The following is a 20,628-nucleotide window of genomic DNA, read 5'->3' as shown; positions in this document are numbered from 1 at the left end:
TGTTAGGCATGTCAAACCCAACAAATAAAGGGTACAAATGACTCCTTAAACACTACTACTATGCACTAATAATGTAGTACAAGGTAAGTAGGGTCGATCCACAGAGACACGGGACAAGTGTTTATACCTTTTTGCGTAAGGTATAAAAATGGTCACAAAATGGGGGGAATTTATAAGCAATGATTTAAACTATAGAATAAAGCAATAACTAAATGATTGATTTAATGAAGTAGATTCAAGATTTGTAAGGACTCCAACTCCATGCAAGACAAATTAGCAATGTGATTCCAAGGATAAAATGATATTTGTTCAATTCTATCTAAATTGGTACATGGAAATGCTAACAAGATCTAGCACCTCCCATTCACCACATTTATTAACCAAAATAAGCTCTTTGATTAATCCTAACCTTACCAATCTAATCTAAACAAGCTCTTAGAATTAGGTTGAAAGATTGCATTAAACTTTATGTGAATGTTCCCAACAACACTCAATACTCCTCATAAGCTCGGGAGCATAAGAATGTGTGAATGAGATTTACACTAAATTCATTCAATAGAAATCAGTTTAGTGCTTGTTAACTAGTCCAATTTACAAAACAATTACGGATTTTGCAATTAGATAACTTGAATGATCTAACCCTAATTCAAATGGCCAATAAGAATCACAATTAGAATCAAACATTCGATTGAAATAAAATCAAATTCACTAGATAGGAATTAGAAGCAAACATCAAATCACATGATTGAAATCACAACTAAGAAGTCAAGACATGAAGTTGGAGAATCTAGGGTTCTAGCCACTCATGGCTAGAACAAGATCACAAATATGGAAAATGAAATTAAAGTTCTTACAAAATGAAATCAAATGTTCCCAAGTGTTAATCAAGTCCAAAATCCTCTAGAAAATCGCCTTATTTGCTCCCAAAATCGACCCCCCTAACTAAAAAGTCGGTTCCCCCCTTTAAGAATGGTGAAAAACTGCTTTAAAACCCACGTTTACGTTTACACGGCCCGCATAAATTAACATTGTCATTTACACGGCCCGCGTAAACGCAAAAATATACTGCGCAAAAATCTACGTTTACACGGCCCGCGTAAACGCAAGGCTTGCAATTACACGGCCGTGTAAATCTTTGTAAAGCCAAAATCTTCATTTCTTTGATATCTTGCTCCTTGGTGCTCCTCAAGTCCCGAAATTTTGTCCGCAACTCTTAATTACCTCCTCCAACAATATCCTACCTTCAAAAGTCCCTAAAATATCACAAAAGTATGTGAATGAAATTGCCTCATGAAAAATCCCGAAAAACATGCAAAATGCATGAGTTTAAGCCTATATACAATGTACTTTTATGAAATAAAGCTACAAAATGGGTACATGAAATGCACCTAACAGAATGATTGCATTTAGTTTGGATTATTTGTTTGTTGATTAACTTTTTTTTTTTTTTTTATAGTTTAGCTTTTAGTTTTTTAGTTTTTTCTTAATGGATACTCTTGATGCTATTCTTGAGCGTGAGTTTCAGGCACTTGATGATCTATTCGATCCAAAAAAATATTTGGATGAGCTAGAGAGGTTGCGAGCTGAAGACTCGGACGAAGAACAAGAGCAAGCTGAAATGCAGGAACCAACGTCGTGGTGTGATCATTACCACGACATGGACCCCTGTTTTTCCGGTTTTTGTTTTGATGCATGGGGTGACGAGTTAAAATTTGGAGAAAGTTCTGATGTGCGATCCATTTCTTATGAGTGTCCAACCAGTTCCAACCATTTTCAAGATTCTTGGATTATATGGAATTAAGCTCATTTGGCCAATTTTCAAAACAAAACGTCAAATATTATGAATCGGTAAAGGAGTATTAAGTGCAACATATGGATTGACATCAATTTTATTAGAAGTTTATTAAGTTGAGAGTCCAGCTCAAGACTCGCACAAAAAGAAGCGGTTATTGGGAGGCGACCCGACTTTTAAATTAGTTTGCATTTTTTTTCGTTTTCGTTTTTAATTTTTAGTTTTAATTTTATTTTTTAAATAAAAGTGATTTTGATGATTCTTATTTTTGTTGCAAGAGAATTTTTAGCTAAGAAATTGATGATGGGAAAAAATGCAAGAGTGGGGTGGAGTATTACGAGAAGAAAAGGAAGAAGCGTGACACACAAACAAGTGTGGGGTATACATTCGACATGGAACTAAAACCGAGGAGTCTTCTGTGCTATCAATTCTATATATGGGAATAATTTGATATGTGGGATTGGTCGAGAAACTAGCTACTTCAAGACTAGTCGATTCATTCAACAATGAAGAAATAAGAGTTTTCACGAAGACGCGATGCGAGCCTAGCTAACTCGAGACGCAACTTTTTATTACATCACAACTACTTTCCTGACATTTGAAGATTGCGATGCGCCAATTCTCACTATGCGTCTTGGAAAATATTTTCTCACGGTTGGCGTGAAGGGTTTTGAGCATTCTAACACTCTTATGGTGTACATACAACCCTAGAAACCTTGGATCTATGTTTTCTCTATTATACATGTAAATTTGATTTTCCAAGGTTCTCAACCTAACTAGCATGTTTATAGGGTACTTGTAACATAAAAACTTAGTATAATAACATACCTTTTCTTGTGGTTGATTTCTTGGAGTCTTGAGAGCCTAGCACCAATAATGTGGATGCCTCAAGTGGAATCAAAAATCACCAAACCAACTTGGAAATCTTGAGAAAATAATATGCACTAGTAGAAATTGGCCCACTATTGTTCACTCACACACTAGTGTCATTTCATGTGCCAAAGACCACTTTATATAGTATGGTGGATTAGGGTAACATCCATGTAAACCCTAATACACATGACCTTTCATTTCCATAGGATCCATGGGTTAAAAACTCTATGGACTATCCATGCAATCTTAGCCCATCCTAAATGAACTTTGGCCCATTCTATATATATAATAGTCCATATTTAATTAGTTCCTTATGATCACTAAATCAATTCCAAATTAATTATTGATCAATACTAATTAAATAATATGATTTCATATTAATATATTATAACTTATAATATATTAATAAATCATAAATATACTATTCTCAAAAGATTATCCATATAAATTATTTCGGTGAAGTGCAACCCAAATGGACCATGCCGAGTCGGGTTAAGTACATACCAAATATAGTTACGGACTGAGACACCTTATCCAACATGACGTTCCAAATTTTTATAAAGTCCACGTCGAGGCCCTTTATTTGCCACGGCATGAAGTTCCAGAGACACGTCGTGGCCAACAACTTGCCACGACGTGGCAACCCCCCAGTCAAATTTCCGAGCCATGAAAGACTAGTTCTCCGCCTACCTTTATGCCAAAAGTCCACCAATTTTAGCAAGGATGTTAAGTTCCTGGAGTGTTCTAGCAGATAAATTCAAGCTAATATCAACAACCAACCCACGATAGTCATCCAAACTCACGACTACATAACCAAGGTGAGTTTGTTCCTTTTCTCCATCTTTAAATTTATGTTCTTTTATTGTTTAAGCATGTAATGGGGACATTGCATTATTTAAGTGTGGGTTAGGGGTTGAATATAGGAATGCAAGCTTACTGATAAAAATTGAAAAAAAATGACTAGGATTTTAAAAAATTATTAGAAAGATTTGAAATAATAATCTAAAAATTGAATCTAATTAAAAAATTGTTAGGTTGAAATATAGGCTGCTATTATTGTGTGGGAGTATCCAATGTGAGTTTCAATGTTTATATGAGACAATAGATGTTATAGTGTATTTGTAGCTTCCCTATCATAGTGAAATCATGGAAAAAAAATACGAACTTGCTTAGTTTGAGGGCCATAATACATTTAGCATCGTGTACCAGAAATGTATCCAGGAGAGCTTATGTAGTCATTATACTTGGACTAATACCTCTAACCAATAAGGGTTGAAGTTAAGTTCCCTTGCTTAAGCATATGTTTTTATAGGATTTTTAGTTTTTAGTGAAAAAAAGTGAGAAAAAGAAAAAAAATAGAAAAAAAAGTAGAAAAAGAAAACAAAAAGTTGCAAAAGGTGAAAGAATAAGAGTACAAAGCTATAAAGATCAAGAAATATGAAGAAAAGTTCGAAAATTGAAGACTCAAGAATAAGACAATTTGTTAAGTTATTATTATTAACTGTAAATTTTCTTTCTAGGTTATTTTTCCATATGTATGCTTGGGGGCTCAACCAAAAAGTAACTTGAGGTCAAGAAAGATTTCTGAGGATATTTTCAGAGGGATGCATAAAATAAATGTTGTTATAAAGAAGTAGGGAAATGTTTGTGAAGATTGTGAGTATTTAGGATTGGGGGAGTTCTTAGGAAAATGTAGACACAAATACATGCATTACGATCTTAATGTAATGGAGATGCTCAAAATGGATTGTCTTGTGCGATGTTGGTAGCTAGGGTTTTGATGCGATAATAATAAAACCAGTTTTGCTTGAAGACAAGCAAAAGAAAAGTGTGGGGTATTTTGATATGACCTTATTTAACTATATATTTTAGGCCATTATCTTAATGTATTTAATTAAAATGTTATATTTTTAGATATATGATATTTAATATGCTTGAAAATATTCATCTATAGTTAAAATGGGATCTGGGATGCAGAAGGAGGAGAACGGAGCTGAAAAAGACACAAAAAGGATGTTGCTGGAAGCTTGACCCCCCATCAGTGTTTTCGCCATCTCTTATGAATTGTAACTCCGATTGACGAGATTCAAAATGATATGAAAACTAGACAAAATTTCGGACGGCTTTCGTGTTTTGAGAAAATGTTGATTCCCAACGACCACGACGTGGTGAATGGAATCTTCGCGATTTTTTATGCTGACATGGAGACTACATGATAAACATGAGGACCACGATGTGGAGGCTAGAATTTGGCAAGTATATATATTCCGGAAATTAGGTCGATTCCAAAACCTATAAGCCTTACATATACAATTATTGACGAAGAAAAACCCTTCCAAGAACGCTTTGGGGTCGGATTCGAAGCTATAGAGCTAATTGGAGCAAGGATTTGAAGACTCAAGCACTATTGTATTGAGATTTCATTTCGGGTTTGCTTGATGACCGTGTATTACAATTGTTTGGTGATATTTTTTCTTTTTTAGTTATCTAAATATGGTGTAAAAAACCTTTACTTTCACCAGATATTGATGAACCCTTGTTCATGTGCTTTAATTTCGCTATTAGGATTAATTGAATTTGGTTTTTACTTGTATTCAATTGATTGCTTTACCTTTCATGTTAAAGTTATGATTTTTATTGTTTTTTGTTAAGTATTATTAAGATTAGATGATCATTCTATATTGATGTACTTGAATCATATGAATCCATGATCATTTGGTTTATATGGCTTGGACTTTGATCAGAAGCCTAGGGTTAGATAGTACTAATCGGTGACTTTGATTGTGTTAGAGAGCATTAGATATCAATTCTATGCTTAGATTGATTGCCATGATCATTGACAAGAAGTTACTAGATCATATCGTTCATAGTTCGAATATATTTAATTAATTATGTGTTCACTAATTGCATGGTCATTGTGTTAATTGTTCATTAATTATTAGTATTAGGAAATCCGATCAAGATAACTAGTCATATTACAATTTGGTAATCAATTCATTAGTCCATTGCACTTCTAATAAATCAAACATAAAAACTTGGGGGATTCGTATTATAGTGGAAGTACTTCTTATCTATTGTTTCCATTTAGTTATTTAGTTCGTTGACTAATTGAGCATTACAATTAGTTTAACTTAGTTTACAAAAAAAACCACCATTTACTTTAGTGTTATTAATTTAATTAACCTATGAATTGTTTGATCTAAACCATCATGTTTCCTATGTTCGACACCATTTCTTACCTTAAACTATATTACTTCACGACTAGGTACATTGCCTATTTGTGTTCAATACTAGTTGAGATTAGATAGGAATTTATAAATTTAAAACTAGTGTATAAATAAACACTCCAGTTTCTTTCTTCTAAACAAGTTAACTAAATCAAGGAATTAATGGCATAACCAGTGGTTTCCAAATCTAACGAGATTAGTGAATTTTACTATAATCACCCACTAGAATTTGGATTTTCCACTATGATACTATTACAATTTTCTGAATAGCTTTTGGGACGCTGCCCTAAAACACGTGGGGGCTCTGCTGCTCGACCCTGAATGCTGACCACCACCAAGGGGTTTGCCCCTTGGCATTTTTCGGGGCACTGCCCCTAGGGCCTTGTAAGGGGGCGTCCCCCTTTGAATACCACCATTTGTCGTATCGGATTATCATTTGATCTTATATATATATATATGTGTGCGCTCCGCACTCACTAAACATATAATATAGAGAACAATTTATATGCCCCTTAGCTCACATATTATTTCCAATTACACAAAATACATGGTGATGGTAAAATGACCAACAATGCTCCCCCTCCCCCCCCATTTTAATGTAACGCTGAACTAACATAAAATTAATCTAAGCAAACCAAACTAGTACATAAATAAAAATGTCAAAATGATTGAATTCTCATCTTAGTATCTCACAATTCAAATACTTGAGCACATGGGTGTTCTAATAATTGAACCCTTTAACCCAACGGAATACATGAAAATAAAATACATACTAGTTTATTGAACTTTCTAGCATAATACAATTTGACACTATTATAAAGTCTTGTGTCCTAATATTATCATGATGGTATCAAGGACAATTCCCCGACCTCTTGAGATGAGGACACTTCACAATCACATAGGTAATTTGATAACGTCTATTTTATACATATATTTATGGCACTTTCCTATTATTTTATATTATGTTTTTATGCTATTTAGAGCTAAAAGATACGTATACGAATTTTATGCATCCTTGGTCAACAAGAAAAACTTTTTTCTGTCGTTTTGAGGGTCTAGAAGGTGGTTGGAAGGTCGTTAAACTGATAGGAGTGAAGTTTCGAATGATTGGAGAGCAGATTCATAATGGAAATCATTTGGTTCATTGTTCCGATCACGATTAGCATTCAAATGTGATTCTTTTTGCATTTACTTTCTGATTTAAGGATGTAAAAACCCTTTTGCTTTGCGTTTATTATTAGATGAATTCTTGAATCTGTGGATTAATTGCTTTGAGGTTTATTAGTATTCAATTTATTTTGAATGCTTGGTAAAGATCCGTATGTATTAAAGTTACATTCTTATTTGTTTATTGATGAGCATTGTTAGGTTACATGATCAATCTAGTTTGATGTGCTTGAATCATATGAGTTTATGAGTTATAAATTTGTATGGCTAGTGTTGATCAAAACCTAGGGTTAAACAGTAAGTTTGTGATTAAAATGTGTAAGACTATATGTGATGACCATTCATATGTAATTAGCTTCATGATCTTGATGCTAGTAGTTTAACTCTCTCATAATACGAACTGAATACTGATTTTTAGGATAATTAGTGCACTTGATCACTATTACTAAAAGTCTTGAAAGTCAAAGGATTAGTTGTCTATACCTAGAAACTAGTCAAATTAGAAATCGACGAACAAAGAACAAATAACTTCTATGTGAGCAATTATCTATGATTTTAAGATTTAATTTTGTCTAAACCAAAGTACCTAAAGAGATTTGTCTTTAGTCAGCCCATCGAGATTTGATGTTTAGCTAAAACACGTCTTTACTGTTTTTGTGAGTTTAGTGTAACGTATAATCAAAAACTCCAAATTAATTCACCACCGTTCCCCTTGTGTTCGACACCTGGTCTTACCACAACTATACTATTGCACGATTAGGTACACGACTTAGTGTGTTTATTAATTCGGTTGCGATAAAATCAGTTTCATAAAGTTAAAACTTGAGCAATTAAAATATATACATAAAAACACACATCATAATTCCTTTACTTCATGTATCTGCACATACATTTTATCAAATGAATTATTAAGAAGTTAAACTTCAGCATGGTCAACTATAGAACCAAACATATACCTTGGATAAATACTTTATGTGTGCCAATCTATAAATGTGTTTTTTCCATATTTATTTCAACTCCTAATGTCATATTATAAGGGCATTGAGTGTCTCACCATTACAAAATTAGATGGATTTTAATCTCATCCCTGTAATAGACTTGTGCACTAAGTCTCTTGTCAGACCTGAGTCAATTGACCAACAATTTTTTTTTTTTTTTGCAATTTCACAAACTCAATCGAAATCACACAACTCATGATTAGTTCTCTAATCATACTATGTCTAACACCTAAATGTATATAATTTCCATTATAAACCTTTCTATATGCCTTAGCCAAGGCAACAACATTTTCATAAAGGATAGAAATAGGGTTTATCAACTTTGACCACAAAGGAATCTCATAGACTAAATTCCTTAGCCACTCTGATTCTTTACCACCAGCAAGTAACGCAACAAACTCAGATTCCATTGTCAATTTTGTAATATAACATTGCTTCTTGGAAGCCGAGGAAAGGGCACTTCCCCAAAGTAAGAATACCCAACCAGTAGTTGAGGAATGGTCCTCCATCTTGTTTATCCAACTTGCATCACAATGACCTTCTAAAACCAAAGGGCATCCTAAGTAAATCAAACCATAATCCATGGCTCCTTTGAAATTCTTAAAAACTCTATTAATTGCTTGCCAATGTTGAGCACTAGGGTTACTAGTGTGCTCACTCAACTTTCCCACAACAAAAGCAATGTTAGGCATGGTACTTGTCATGGATTACATCAAGCTACCAACAGCCTTGGAATAATCTAATTAAGAAATATGAAAGCCAATGTTTGCATCAATTTCACACTCGAATCTATACGAGTGTTCACGGAAGAATAATTAGTCAAATTGAATCGTTTGAGAATTTTCTCAACATAATAATGGCAGGGTCACTACTATGCCTTTGTTTAATCACTCAATCCTTATTCCAAGAATTACATCAACCCCAACTCTTTCATGGAAAATTTAGATGAACACAATTGTTTTGTTTTATCTATTTGATCTTAGTCAGTACCAAAAATCATGATGTAATCTACATACAAGCACATGATCACTTCTGCATCAGTAGCATCATTAAATCTACTATAAACACATTTATCACATTAGTTTAACTTAAAACCAAAGGACAAAATAACCTCATCAAACTCTTGATGCCGTTGTTTGGGTGCTTGTTTTAACACATACAAATATTTTTACACTTTACATACCATATGCTCCTTACTTGGCATAACGAAACCTTCTGGTTGTTTCATGTAAACTTCTTCATCAAGTTATCCATTTAAAAGGCTGTTTTAACATCCATTTGATGTAGAATCAAGTTATGAATACTTCCTAAGGCAATTAACAATTTAATAGTATAAATGTGCGCAACCGGAGCATACGTATCAAAATAGTCAACACCGGGTTTTTGTCTAAAACCTTGAATGAACAATTGGGGTTTGTACTTATCAATAGTCCCACTAACATTCATTTTACTTTTGAAAATACATTTGCAACTAAGTGATTTAGAACCTCGAGGAAAACCAGACAACACCCAAGTGTTGTTTTCAAGAATTGATGATGTTTCATCTTCAATTTCCAGGGGTGCTGTCCTTAGGACCCCGTTAGGAGTTCTACTGCTTGACCCTCACCATTTTTCGTACCACCTCATCATTAGATCTTATATATACATGCACTATGCACTCATCAAAAATTTAATATAAAGTACATATTATTAGCCCCTTATCTCACATATTAGTTCAAATTACACAAAATCCTTGTTTACAATAAAATCACCAACATATACGACCTAGAGAGTAATTCTGATGGAGAAGAATAAGCCGATGAACCTAAACTTATATATTCAGATAACATGTTTCATGGTATGCCCCTTTGCCTTCGTGTCTTGTTAATGATAATGTCAACATTACCTCATAGAGGGTAGACACAAGTCAAAAGATCAAACTTCTACACTTTTTCGATAGTAAAGAGAAGCTTAAGCTCGTTATCGTAAAAAATGCATGGCCGAAGGTTTGTCGTACAGGTCTAGCTGATCGACTAAAGAAAGGTTTGAGGTGGATTGTTTTGTTAAAAATTGTTATTGGTTGTTTAGGGTAAAGGATATCAAATCTTTTAGTTTTTTCTAAGTCACAAAAGTTGTTGACAAATACACATGTTTTGCTATAGAGTTGCAACCTCAACATCGAAACGAAACAAAAAAGTAAGCGACCAATTTATTGTTGAGGTTATGGTTGTAGATTATAAAAGAGCTTACTTAGGGGATGTGATTGTTAGGGATATGAATTGCAAATTTCCAATTAATATCTCATACCAACAGGCTTGGTGGGGAAAAAATCTAAGCTCGTATTGTTAAGATGTACCATGGAATATTCATTTACCAAACTCTCAACGTATGTGCACAACTTGGTCAAACATAATCGCGAAACAACTACTCATATTAAAACAAATTAAGATGATCGGTTTGAGTTTGTGTATATCACACTTGGGTGCTCTGTAAGTAGTAATACTTTTTATAAGTATATTAAGTACAATTCATAATGAGTAATTTTTAATGCCTTTTATATGTTTTGTAGGTACGGCCTTTCCTCAATTGTTGTAGGTCGACACTTATAATAGATGTTGACGGCCTGAAGGGTGAATGCAATGGTACGATGTTTCTTGCAGTGATGATATACAGACATAACCAGATAATCACTACTAGAAAACAGCCCTTTAATGATGCGCAAACAATGACACTCGCTGATAGAGGACGCGCATTTGTGTGTGCCCTAAAAAATGATGTCGGTTTTGCAAAATTTGAAGGATAGAGGATATGCATTTTGTGTGTGCCCTAAAAATAGTGTCCAACAAATAAAATTAAAAACACGGAGGGCACCTATCATAAAAAAGCGTATCGTCTAAAACTGTCGCTTTATATTTTTCTTTATGAACGCGCGTTCTCCAATTTTTTAATTGCTAAGGGGGGAATGAAATCCAAAAAAATAAAAAACCCCGCCTTGATACTCTCGTCCTTCTTCTTCTTCTTCAAAATCCTCTTCAACAAATAAACTTCATATTTGAAGTTCCTAAAATCTTCATCGATCAAAAGAAACTCTAAAACCCCGCCTTGATACTCTCGTCCTTCTTCTTCTTCTATAATGTTGTTTCAAAATAACGCCGATTTTCTCATTGTCCCCTATTTTTGTTAATCTAAAGTTTGGTACTCGACATGGTGCAACTCTGATTAGTATTCCGTTTCCGATTCATCTGAATTGAGGGTTTTTTTTCCGTAACATTTCAGATTAGGAGTTCATATAGGTTTTTTTTGATTAATTAAAAAAAGGCATTGACTAATTGCTACTTTGATTATTGGTATTTGGAGTTTGATTTGTGAGATTAGTAAGATAGTCAGGCGATCCGTGTATGGGGACTCAAACAATGGGATCGAACGGTGGAACACAAAAACCTGTGTTCGATGGATTGTCAAGGCAAGGATCTCTGCATAACCTAACTTTAGATGAGGTTCAACAACAATTAGGTGATTTAGGGAAACCTTTCAGTACTATGAACCTTGATGAGTTTCTGAAGAATGTTTGGAGTGCCGAAGCTAATCAACGAATCAACAATTGCTCCTCCCCTGATTACTCCGAACTCACCCAACTTGCTTCTGCTTCATCTTTGCCTAGACAATTGAGCCTTACATTCACCAAGGATTTAACCAAGAAGACATTCGATGAGGTCTGGCAAGATATCCAACAAGATCAGAAGAAAAAGAAGACAAATGGTAGTGAGAGTAACATTAATAATATTAGTAGTTGTAAGAGACAAGCTACTCTTGGTGAGATGACACTGGAGGACTTTTTAGTCAAGGCAGGGATAGTGTCTGAATCATCTTCTCCTGGAAAGAAAAACCATGAGAAAAATCTTGATCCACCAGAAGCACAGTGGATGAACTACCAAATCCCACAGATTCCACAGCAACAAGTGGTTATGTCAGGCCATTATCAAGTACCACAACCCCTCCTCTGAATGTAATAGACATTGGTTATCTGGAGACACGTATGACATTGTATCCTACCCCTTAGATGGGGAGTGTATCTGAGTTTGGAAGGAAACGAGTTACTTCTGGAGATGTGATAGAGAAGATTGTGGAAAGGAGGAAAAAGAGAATGATTAAGAATATCTGTTGCACGCTCTCAAGCAAGAAAACAGGTATGATACTAAACTCCTGTCTTCTTTCTCATTTTACATTTTATAAATATGTGATGAGAAAATGTTATATTGTTTAACAGACTTAGACACATGAGCTGGAGAACAAAATCTCACGTTTGGAAGAGGAAAATGAAAGACTCAGGAGGCAGAAGGTATGTATATTTGTTTCTCATAGTCCTTTCTCTCTTTTTCATGTCATCCAGTCTCTTCCTTACGGGAAATGTCTTAATGGGAATGTTACTTGTATGTAGTGTTACTATGATAAGATTTGGAAATTTATTTGTGTATTTCTTAGTTAATGACCTCAACAACACTTAGTGGGACAGGTATTGACCAAATGGTATTTGCACAAGCAAATATCACAAGGGACAACACCAAGTTTGTAAATAGAGCAATTGTTGGGGGGAGGAATGTATTTCAGGTCAGTGAATCTAGGTTTGTTTTTTCTTTAATATTTATTATTTTTTCTTTTCATAAAAAAGTGTTTTTTATTGTTTCCCATGTCCATTATCCATATCCTGTCTATATAAGATCATTCAACTGCTGTTTATTTTCGACTCAATAGACTTAAAGACTTAATTTGGATAAATCTATAGTGGTGACTTATTTTTATTCAGATGTTACTTGTTTTTTTAATAAATATTAGTGTTTTTGATAAATCAGGGCTACTCTGAGGAAAATCTTGATGGAGGAAACAAGAGTTCAGAGTATATTCATGACATTGTCATCAAACATGCTGATCACCATAACCTTTTGCGCCCTGAAACCGTTAAATCATTGTTTGTTCTGTATCGTGTCACAGAAGATTCAAAGTATGTTCTATGATTATTATTACTTTTTTTAATCTTGATTATATATATTATTTTTTATGATATATATATATATATATATATATATATATATATATATATATATATATATATTTTTTAATGTTATTATTAGATATCGTGAATGGGGTTGGTCAATTTTTGAGGGGTTTGAGAAGTACACAAAGGTTGTATCTGGTGGCTATACCTCTCTTGATGATTTCACCATGCTTCCTCCTAGAAGAAGAGATAAAAATGAGACTTTTTTCTTGAGTGAAACCCTAAAATATTTATATTTATTATTTGGAGAAAGTAACGTTATCGCATTGACCCAATTTGTTTTCAACACAGAAGCTCACCCTATTCCCATCATAACAACCAAAAAGGAATAATCCATTCCTCTTTCAACAACCCAAATTATATCATTTGAGTTGAACTACAAGCACCAACAGGGTTAAAATGGGTACACATCAACAATTACTCAAAATGGAAGGAAATAGGATATGATCATGTTGATAATTGTTGTTCAGTGAGCGCAAAAAAAAAGATAGAACATCTCTTGTTGTAACTGCTTTGCTTTTGAAGGCAGTGATGATGAGTTAAGATTATCCAAGTTTTTAGATTTTTATTGAAGTTGCAATTCATTTAATTTCCATTATATATTATGCTTCTAAGTCACATTATAATCATCCCTACATTCACAATCATTTGAAAGGAGAAACAAGTGATCTCCATCTCTTATTACACTCAAATAATCTACTTCTGCGTTCTCCGTGTTGACAACTTTCACAAAATTACACCCTCCAAACATTTGGCCTACAAGTCAAAGTACACATCATCAATCACATTTTTTTATTAAACTTTCTACTTTTAGGTTTCATGATTTGATTATTATATATTAATTCACATAGATAGATTGAGAACATACCTACAAAGATCAACAATTCTTCTAACGAATCTGGTAAGATTATGAGCTTTGGAAGCTGATTTCCTGATGTTTTTTTTTCATCTTAAACTTTGCATGAATAGTCACCCTTCTCATTGACTTTTTGAATTTTTGACCGGTGGAAGTGGAACTGCTTGCTGTAGGCTCTGAAGATGAGGTGGAACAACTCGGGTCCCGGTTTATTGTATGTAAGTATGTTGTAGTATTTATTGTTTCGGGCTCCACAAATTCTATTTTGTGTTCGTTTCTTCTATTTTCATGACTTATTAAGAGGTTATATATGCTTTTGTTTCCTTGCTGTTAAGCTAAAGTTTTTGGTGTGCACCCTCGTAAATCCGACTTGTTCACATTTGCCCCTCCTTCTAGAAGAAGGCTCACCATTTCTAAATGCCCTTTCTTCACAGCAACATGAAGAGTAGTTTGACCTTCTTCTGCTGGTAAATTGACTTTCACATTCATTTTGATCTTATTTTCTCTAAAGTTGTTCATCTATTGTTGGTTTTTTATATCATCTGAATCTATATAGTCTATATCACTTGTATAACTATGTAAATCAGTGGAAGAATTCTCCACTTTTGACCACTCACTAGAAACCAATGCTTGATTAGCATGTCCAAAACTTTCCAGGCCTTTTAGTTTCTGTTAATAAACAAACAGACAGTTATACATATTGTTTAATATCATATTTGTTAAAGTGGCCTTTCCTAGGGTTAAAATGGTAAATTTACTTACCATGTAAAGATTTTTCATGATGATGAATCCATCTTGTGTATTTGTGTGAAAGTGACTGAAAGAGTTGAGATGTTTGAGGGTTAAAATGGTAAATTTACTTACCACGGGTTCCTTTTAATGTACATGTTTTGTTTTTCTATAATAAATATTATGCAATATTAGCAATGTATTACATTTACTTACTATTGGAATGATTATTTGTATTTGACATATTAGTGTAATGAATTATCTTTATTGTTTATGGTATTTTATTTTGTATTATGAGACTTTTAATATGTTATTTAATTTGAAAATTAGTAAATCTATCAACAATATATGATTTTAAAAACATTTAAAATTATGACACGCAAAAATGTGTGTCGTCTTCCTTTATGACAGGGGCTTCCTTGATACGCATCGCGTGACATAAACACGCGCGTCGTAAGGTTACGACACGCAAATGCGTGTCGTCTTACTTTAGGATAGGGCCTTCCTTGATACACATTGCATGGCATAACTGCGCGTCGTAAATGCGTGTCATAAATGTGCGTTGTAAATGCGCATCGTAAATAGACGACGCGCAAAAGCGTGTCGTCTCTCGTTATGACAGGGCCTTCCTTGACACACATTTGCGCGTCATCTGAGCATTTTACGACACACATTTCGTGTCGTAAAAGGCTGTTTTTCTAGTAGTGAATGCTGGTTGCTTATGACATTTGCAAAAGTGAATGTACAGAGACATGACCATGACACCTTCAAAAACCGCACGAATGTATAGGCAATGTGGAGGACCTTACATTCATATATTGATAGGGCTCATCAATAGTGACATCCATTGACAATCATTCCCTCATGTATATCATGGAATATGTGGTATCTATTTGTATTTCAATATAGCATCTGAATTCGGAAAGAGCGATACATTAAACTCACTGTTTTGGGAAACCTGCAAGGCGTATAATGTTAAAGATTTCCATGATAGTATGAAATATAACAAATGAAAATGTTGGTGTATTGGAATACCTATGAATAATAAATCTAGAAAAATAGGGAAGTTTAACATCCCGTTTTCACAACAAAAAAATTTCATTTTATTAAAGTAAAACTTCCAATTATAAATTCATTATTAAAAAATCGTTTGTTCCAAAATACATTTATTGAAAATCAGGGTAATATGAGAAACGAGAATCTTCATGTTGTTGATGAGTGTGTACAGTCCCGCCTTTGCCTTCCCATAATCACCGATAAAAAACTGAAAAAAAAAACATGAACAACTGGGTAAGAACAAAGCTTAGTGAGTTCCCCCAAAATACCACATATGATAGACATACAAACATGAATAATGGCCCACAATCATCAAATTCGAATGCCCATGTTGAATCAGTCCTCGGACTAGAATGGCAATGTGCAACGGGTTCAATCATCCATTGGTCTGGAATACCCTGGGTTAGTTGGCCTACCGCCTCAGCCCAACTGCTCTTCCTGAGCCTCCGTGCCTACGACTTATAGCCGGCCTGCTCTGAGTATCTTGGCTTACAACATAAACCAAGACCGCCTCAACCTACTACCACCATATGTCGACATATAAACAATAAAGGATCAAGTAGGCACATAATACATGTAAACATCAATCATACAACTCATTCCCGCCTATTAGTCCTCTTACAACACATTGTCCTGCTACCAACTAACCTTCATGAAATGCATAACCACAAGTAACCAGAGGTGAGATAGCCACTTGAACAAATGATCCTACTCTAGACCCAAAACCAAACAAGGAACATGCAAGAAAGCATAGATCAAGAGTTCTTAGGCTATCCTACATGACTACATACAACCCTAGGGCACTCCACTAGATAACAACCAGTATACCACTACTACAACATCCTATCATATAAGGATATGTACATAAATCTATTAGATCACTATAACACAACAACATCCTATATACCAAGATACAAATCTAACAGATCACCACTGTTGGGATTAAAACCCTAATTGGGATTTGATGAACAAGATGCGGAAAATAAGAACAAACACAAATAATGAAGATTATGTCGAATGATCACTCGATTTATTGAAATATGAGGAATAAATTACACTTAAAGCATAGACTAAAGAATCTAACACTACATAAGAAACCTCACGTGGCGGCTACATTTTGCCTCACACTCTTAACCCTAATTATGAATAATACATGACTATTTATAGGGAAAAGACAAGTCTTGGGCTTTTAACCTAGAATTCATCAAAGGGGCCCATTGCCATCATCCAAATCGAGATACAGTGTTGTTCATCCGTTCATCATTAGAATTTGAAATTTCCATTGAACAAACACCCAATCGACATGTGGAACAGATTAAGCAAATTGATTCAAACACCATAATCAAATAAAATCAAAAACGATTTTGAGAATGAAACTATTTAGAAATTTTGACTCCAGAACAGAAATCGATTAGTAAATCAAATTAGAACAAATGATTAAATAAGAGTCGTGAATCATGAATTCAATCAGAATATAAGAACGAATTGCGAAATCGAGATGCAACATTCCCAATTTTGAGATGTGTCGACTGCGTGAACCAGAACGTGCGACGTCAAAGAACAAGTTAAGGGCTTACACCAATGAACTCGGCTGAATGAATATAAATCAAATACAATTGGGCCACTATTGACAAAATAGACGATTTTCAGATCCAAATCTAAATACAGTGAATACGACGAACAGGAACATGATTCTTTGGGCTAAATCAAAAGAGATATTATTGATCGATTTTGGATCAAACAATCGATCAAATCCAAAAAAAATACGAACAGGTTAATAAAGAATTACCCAGATGAACAGTGGATGAACAATCCTATGAACAGTAACTTGAACATAATTTTGATTCGATACCGCCAAAACACCAATAATCTTCAATATATGTGCAGAAAATCACCAAACCAAGAACCGATACTTCAAAAATCAATAGATCTTCAAAGACCCGCTCTGATACCACTTGTTGGGATTAAAACCCTAATTGGGATTTGATGAACAAGATGCGGAAAATACGAACAAACACAAATAATGAAGATTATGTCGAATGATCACTCGATTTATTGAAATATGAGGAATAAATTACACTTAAAGCATAGACTAAAGAATCTAACACTACATAAGAAACCTCACGTGGCGGCTACATTTTGCCTCACACTCTTAACCCTAATTATGAATAATACATGACTATTTATAGGGAAAAGACAAGTCTTGGGCTTTTAACCTAGAATTCATCAAAGGGTCCCATTGCCATCATTCATCAAAGAAGAAGTCTACCGCTAACCCTTCTACTAATGCTTTTATTGTGCAGGGTTCGGTTGCTGATGACGAGTTCGGTAGCACGGAAGTTTGGTCTACCGACTCAGAAGACGATGAAGTGAGGAAGCCTACCCATGGAAAGGCTTATGTGGCAAAGGATGAAAGCAGTGGAGGAAGATGCTTCATGGTGTCAGATGTATCTCAGATGAGGGGATACAACACCGATAATGGAGGCAAGGAACCGAAGGTGCAGGAGGACTTGTGCTTTACAGCCAAGCCACTCTGCCAGCAGTTCAATGAGCTTGATGAACTGATAAAGAAGGTACAATCGGTTTTTGTTTCATCTAAAGTACCACCATCCTCTTATGAGAAAGAACTAAAAAATGTTAATACAAGAATTTCTTATCTAGATAGTAGCTTAACTCAAACTCGAGTCACCAATTCTAACCTAACTGATCAATTAAGCAGGGTGTCATCGAAGAGTGAGGAGCGGCGCATGTGGATCGAGTTGAAGGAGTCTGAATTAGTTAAAATCAAAGACGAAAACATCTATTTACAAAGAGACAATTTAAAGTTGTTAAAACAGCGGAATGTTTTTTGTTTAATTGCAAAACGTCTTTATTCTAATATTACTCAACTTCACTTAGACTGTGAAATAGGCCAAAAGATCCATCGCATGATTTTGCCCTTCCTGGAGTTTAAGGAGGATGAAATTGATGCTGAAGCTTATAACTGTGAAAGTGTGATATCATCTGATGATGTCAATCCGACTTACATGTATGGACTGGACAAAATTGAATCTTTCATTAAATCCAAGGACCACAAGGATATGCTTAAAAACCTTTTGGATGAAAATGATAGACTTAAACTGAGAACCGAAACCATACAAAAATTTGACTCTTTAAACGCCAACGTTAGCTCGGAAAACAAAATTGATGTTGAAAATGCATCTGAGCTTAACGAGGACGACAACATGAGTGGAATTTCTGTAGAGGACACGGTTGACTGCTCAGAATTTGTTAAAAACGAACCTGAAAACCACAAAAATCTAATTTTTGAAAATTCTGTGGAGTTCGCTCGATTGTCCCAACAAAAGTCCTCAATCTTAGTAGAGAAAGCAGTCGTATATCAAAAGGTCCAGACCACTCCAAATCAAGTGTACAAGGTCACTGGAGTAACCGAACATCAGACGGCTGAACTCACGGCTATTGTGAACGAAGACAATGCTGAAGGCTGTGATGAGTTCTTCTGGACAGCTCCAATCGATAATGCTGATGAAACAGTAGGCCTGTCAGAAAGAACCTCTTGGAAGAGTAAAGGTAGATACATACCTAAACCCTTAAATAAGCCAGATAATTTCGATGAGCCAAGCACCAGCGGTACAAAAGACATTCCTCAGGAGAATGAAAGTTCGGCATCAGAAGACGTTCCCTCTACTTCCTCTGTGTAAAATGAAACTCCTACAGTTCAAAATGAACCTGCCAAGGAGAAACCGAAAATGAAAGCTAATGTTCATCATCAACCAAAGCAGATGAGGAATAAGAAACGAGAAAGGAACCAAAGATATAGGAAGAATCTCTCTGAAAGGAGACAATTCTGGCAATCTCAGAATGCATACTTCTCACATCAAGACAACAATCTGAAGTATGAAAACAATCCTGCCGGAAAACCTGAGAGTCACAACAACCGAAAGCCAAGGTTCGGTTCTGAGAATGACTTCAACCGAAAGCAAAGGTGCGGTTCAAAGAACGATTCCAACCGAAAGCAAACGTTCAGTTCTGAAGTTAAAAGAGATCAATACTCTAAGGTCAGTCCCTCCAATGATCAAAAGCAAAAGGGTCACCTAGAGTCTCCAGCCAAGAAGTCCTCTCAATCTAAACCCACTCCTTCTAGTTCATCTAATTCTTCTAATTCTTCCAAATCATCTCTATCAAGCTCTAAAGCCAATTCTGTTCGCTCTCAAAAATCTCATTCGTCAGCTGAACAAAAGGGCAAACAGAAGGTCAATGAATCCAAACCAGAATCCAAACCGAACGCACCCAATCCTAATAAGATAAAATTTTTTACCATTAAAAAGAAAGATGAAACTACACTCATAAAACGAACATATCTAGTTGACATCTCTCTTACTGTTCCTGTTCCCATGGTCCCAAGAAACTTTGGGTTCCTAAATCTGCTTAATTTTTGCAAGTTATAAGTGACGAGCAGTTCGACGAAGAATGGTACATCGATAGTGGCTGCTCACGTCACATGACAGGGAGGAAAGAGGAGCTCAGGGAATATAGATCTCTTGCAAATGGTGGCAATGTCAAGTTTGGAAATAACTCTTTCGGCACCATAAAGGGATACGGAATGATAACAAATGGTGACTTTACTATAAGGAAGGTGGCTTATGTGGAAGGACTTCAACACAACCTCATAAGTGTATCTCAGCTTGTTGGAGGTACAGGTATCAAAGTATCATTCGATGATGAAGGTTCTGAAATTATTGAGAAAAAGACAAAGAAAGTAATTCTCAAGTCGGAGCGAAAGGGTGAAATGTTTCCTTTAAACCTTAAACCCATCAAAGGAAACCCAGCTATATGCCTGTTATCAAAAGCTCAATCTGACGAAAGCTGGTTGTGGCACCGTAGACTCTCTCATCTCA

General features: G+C 34.9%; 1 pseudogene; it reads left to right on the top strand.

Annotated features, from left to right (window-relative positions):
- The first annotated feature begins 11,369 nt into the window (after positions 1-11,369).
- On the top strand, positions 11,370-13,632 carry LOC145066773 (ABSCISIC ACID-INSENSITIVE 5-like protein 2; annotated as a pseudogene).
- Positions 13,633-20,628: the final 6,996 nt, after the last annotated feature.

Source organism: Lactuca serriola, chromosome 8, assembly GCF_051521515.1.
Source record: "Lactuca serriola cultivar US96UC23 chromosome 8, Lser_US96UC23_V15, whole genome shotgun sequence".
Lineage (NCBI taxonomy): Eukaryota > Viridiplantae > Streptophyta > Magnoliopsida > Asterales > Asteraceae > Lactuca > Lactuca serriola.
This window is presented reverse-complemented; position numbering and strand designations above follow the sequence as displayed.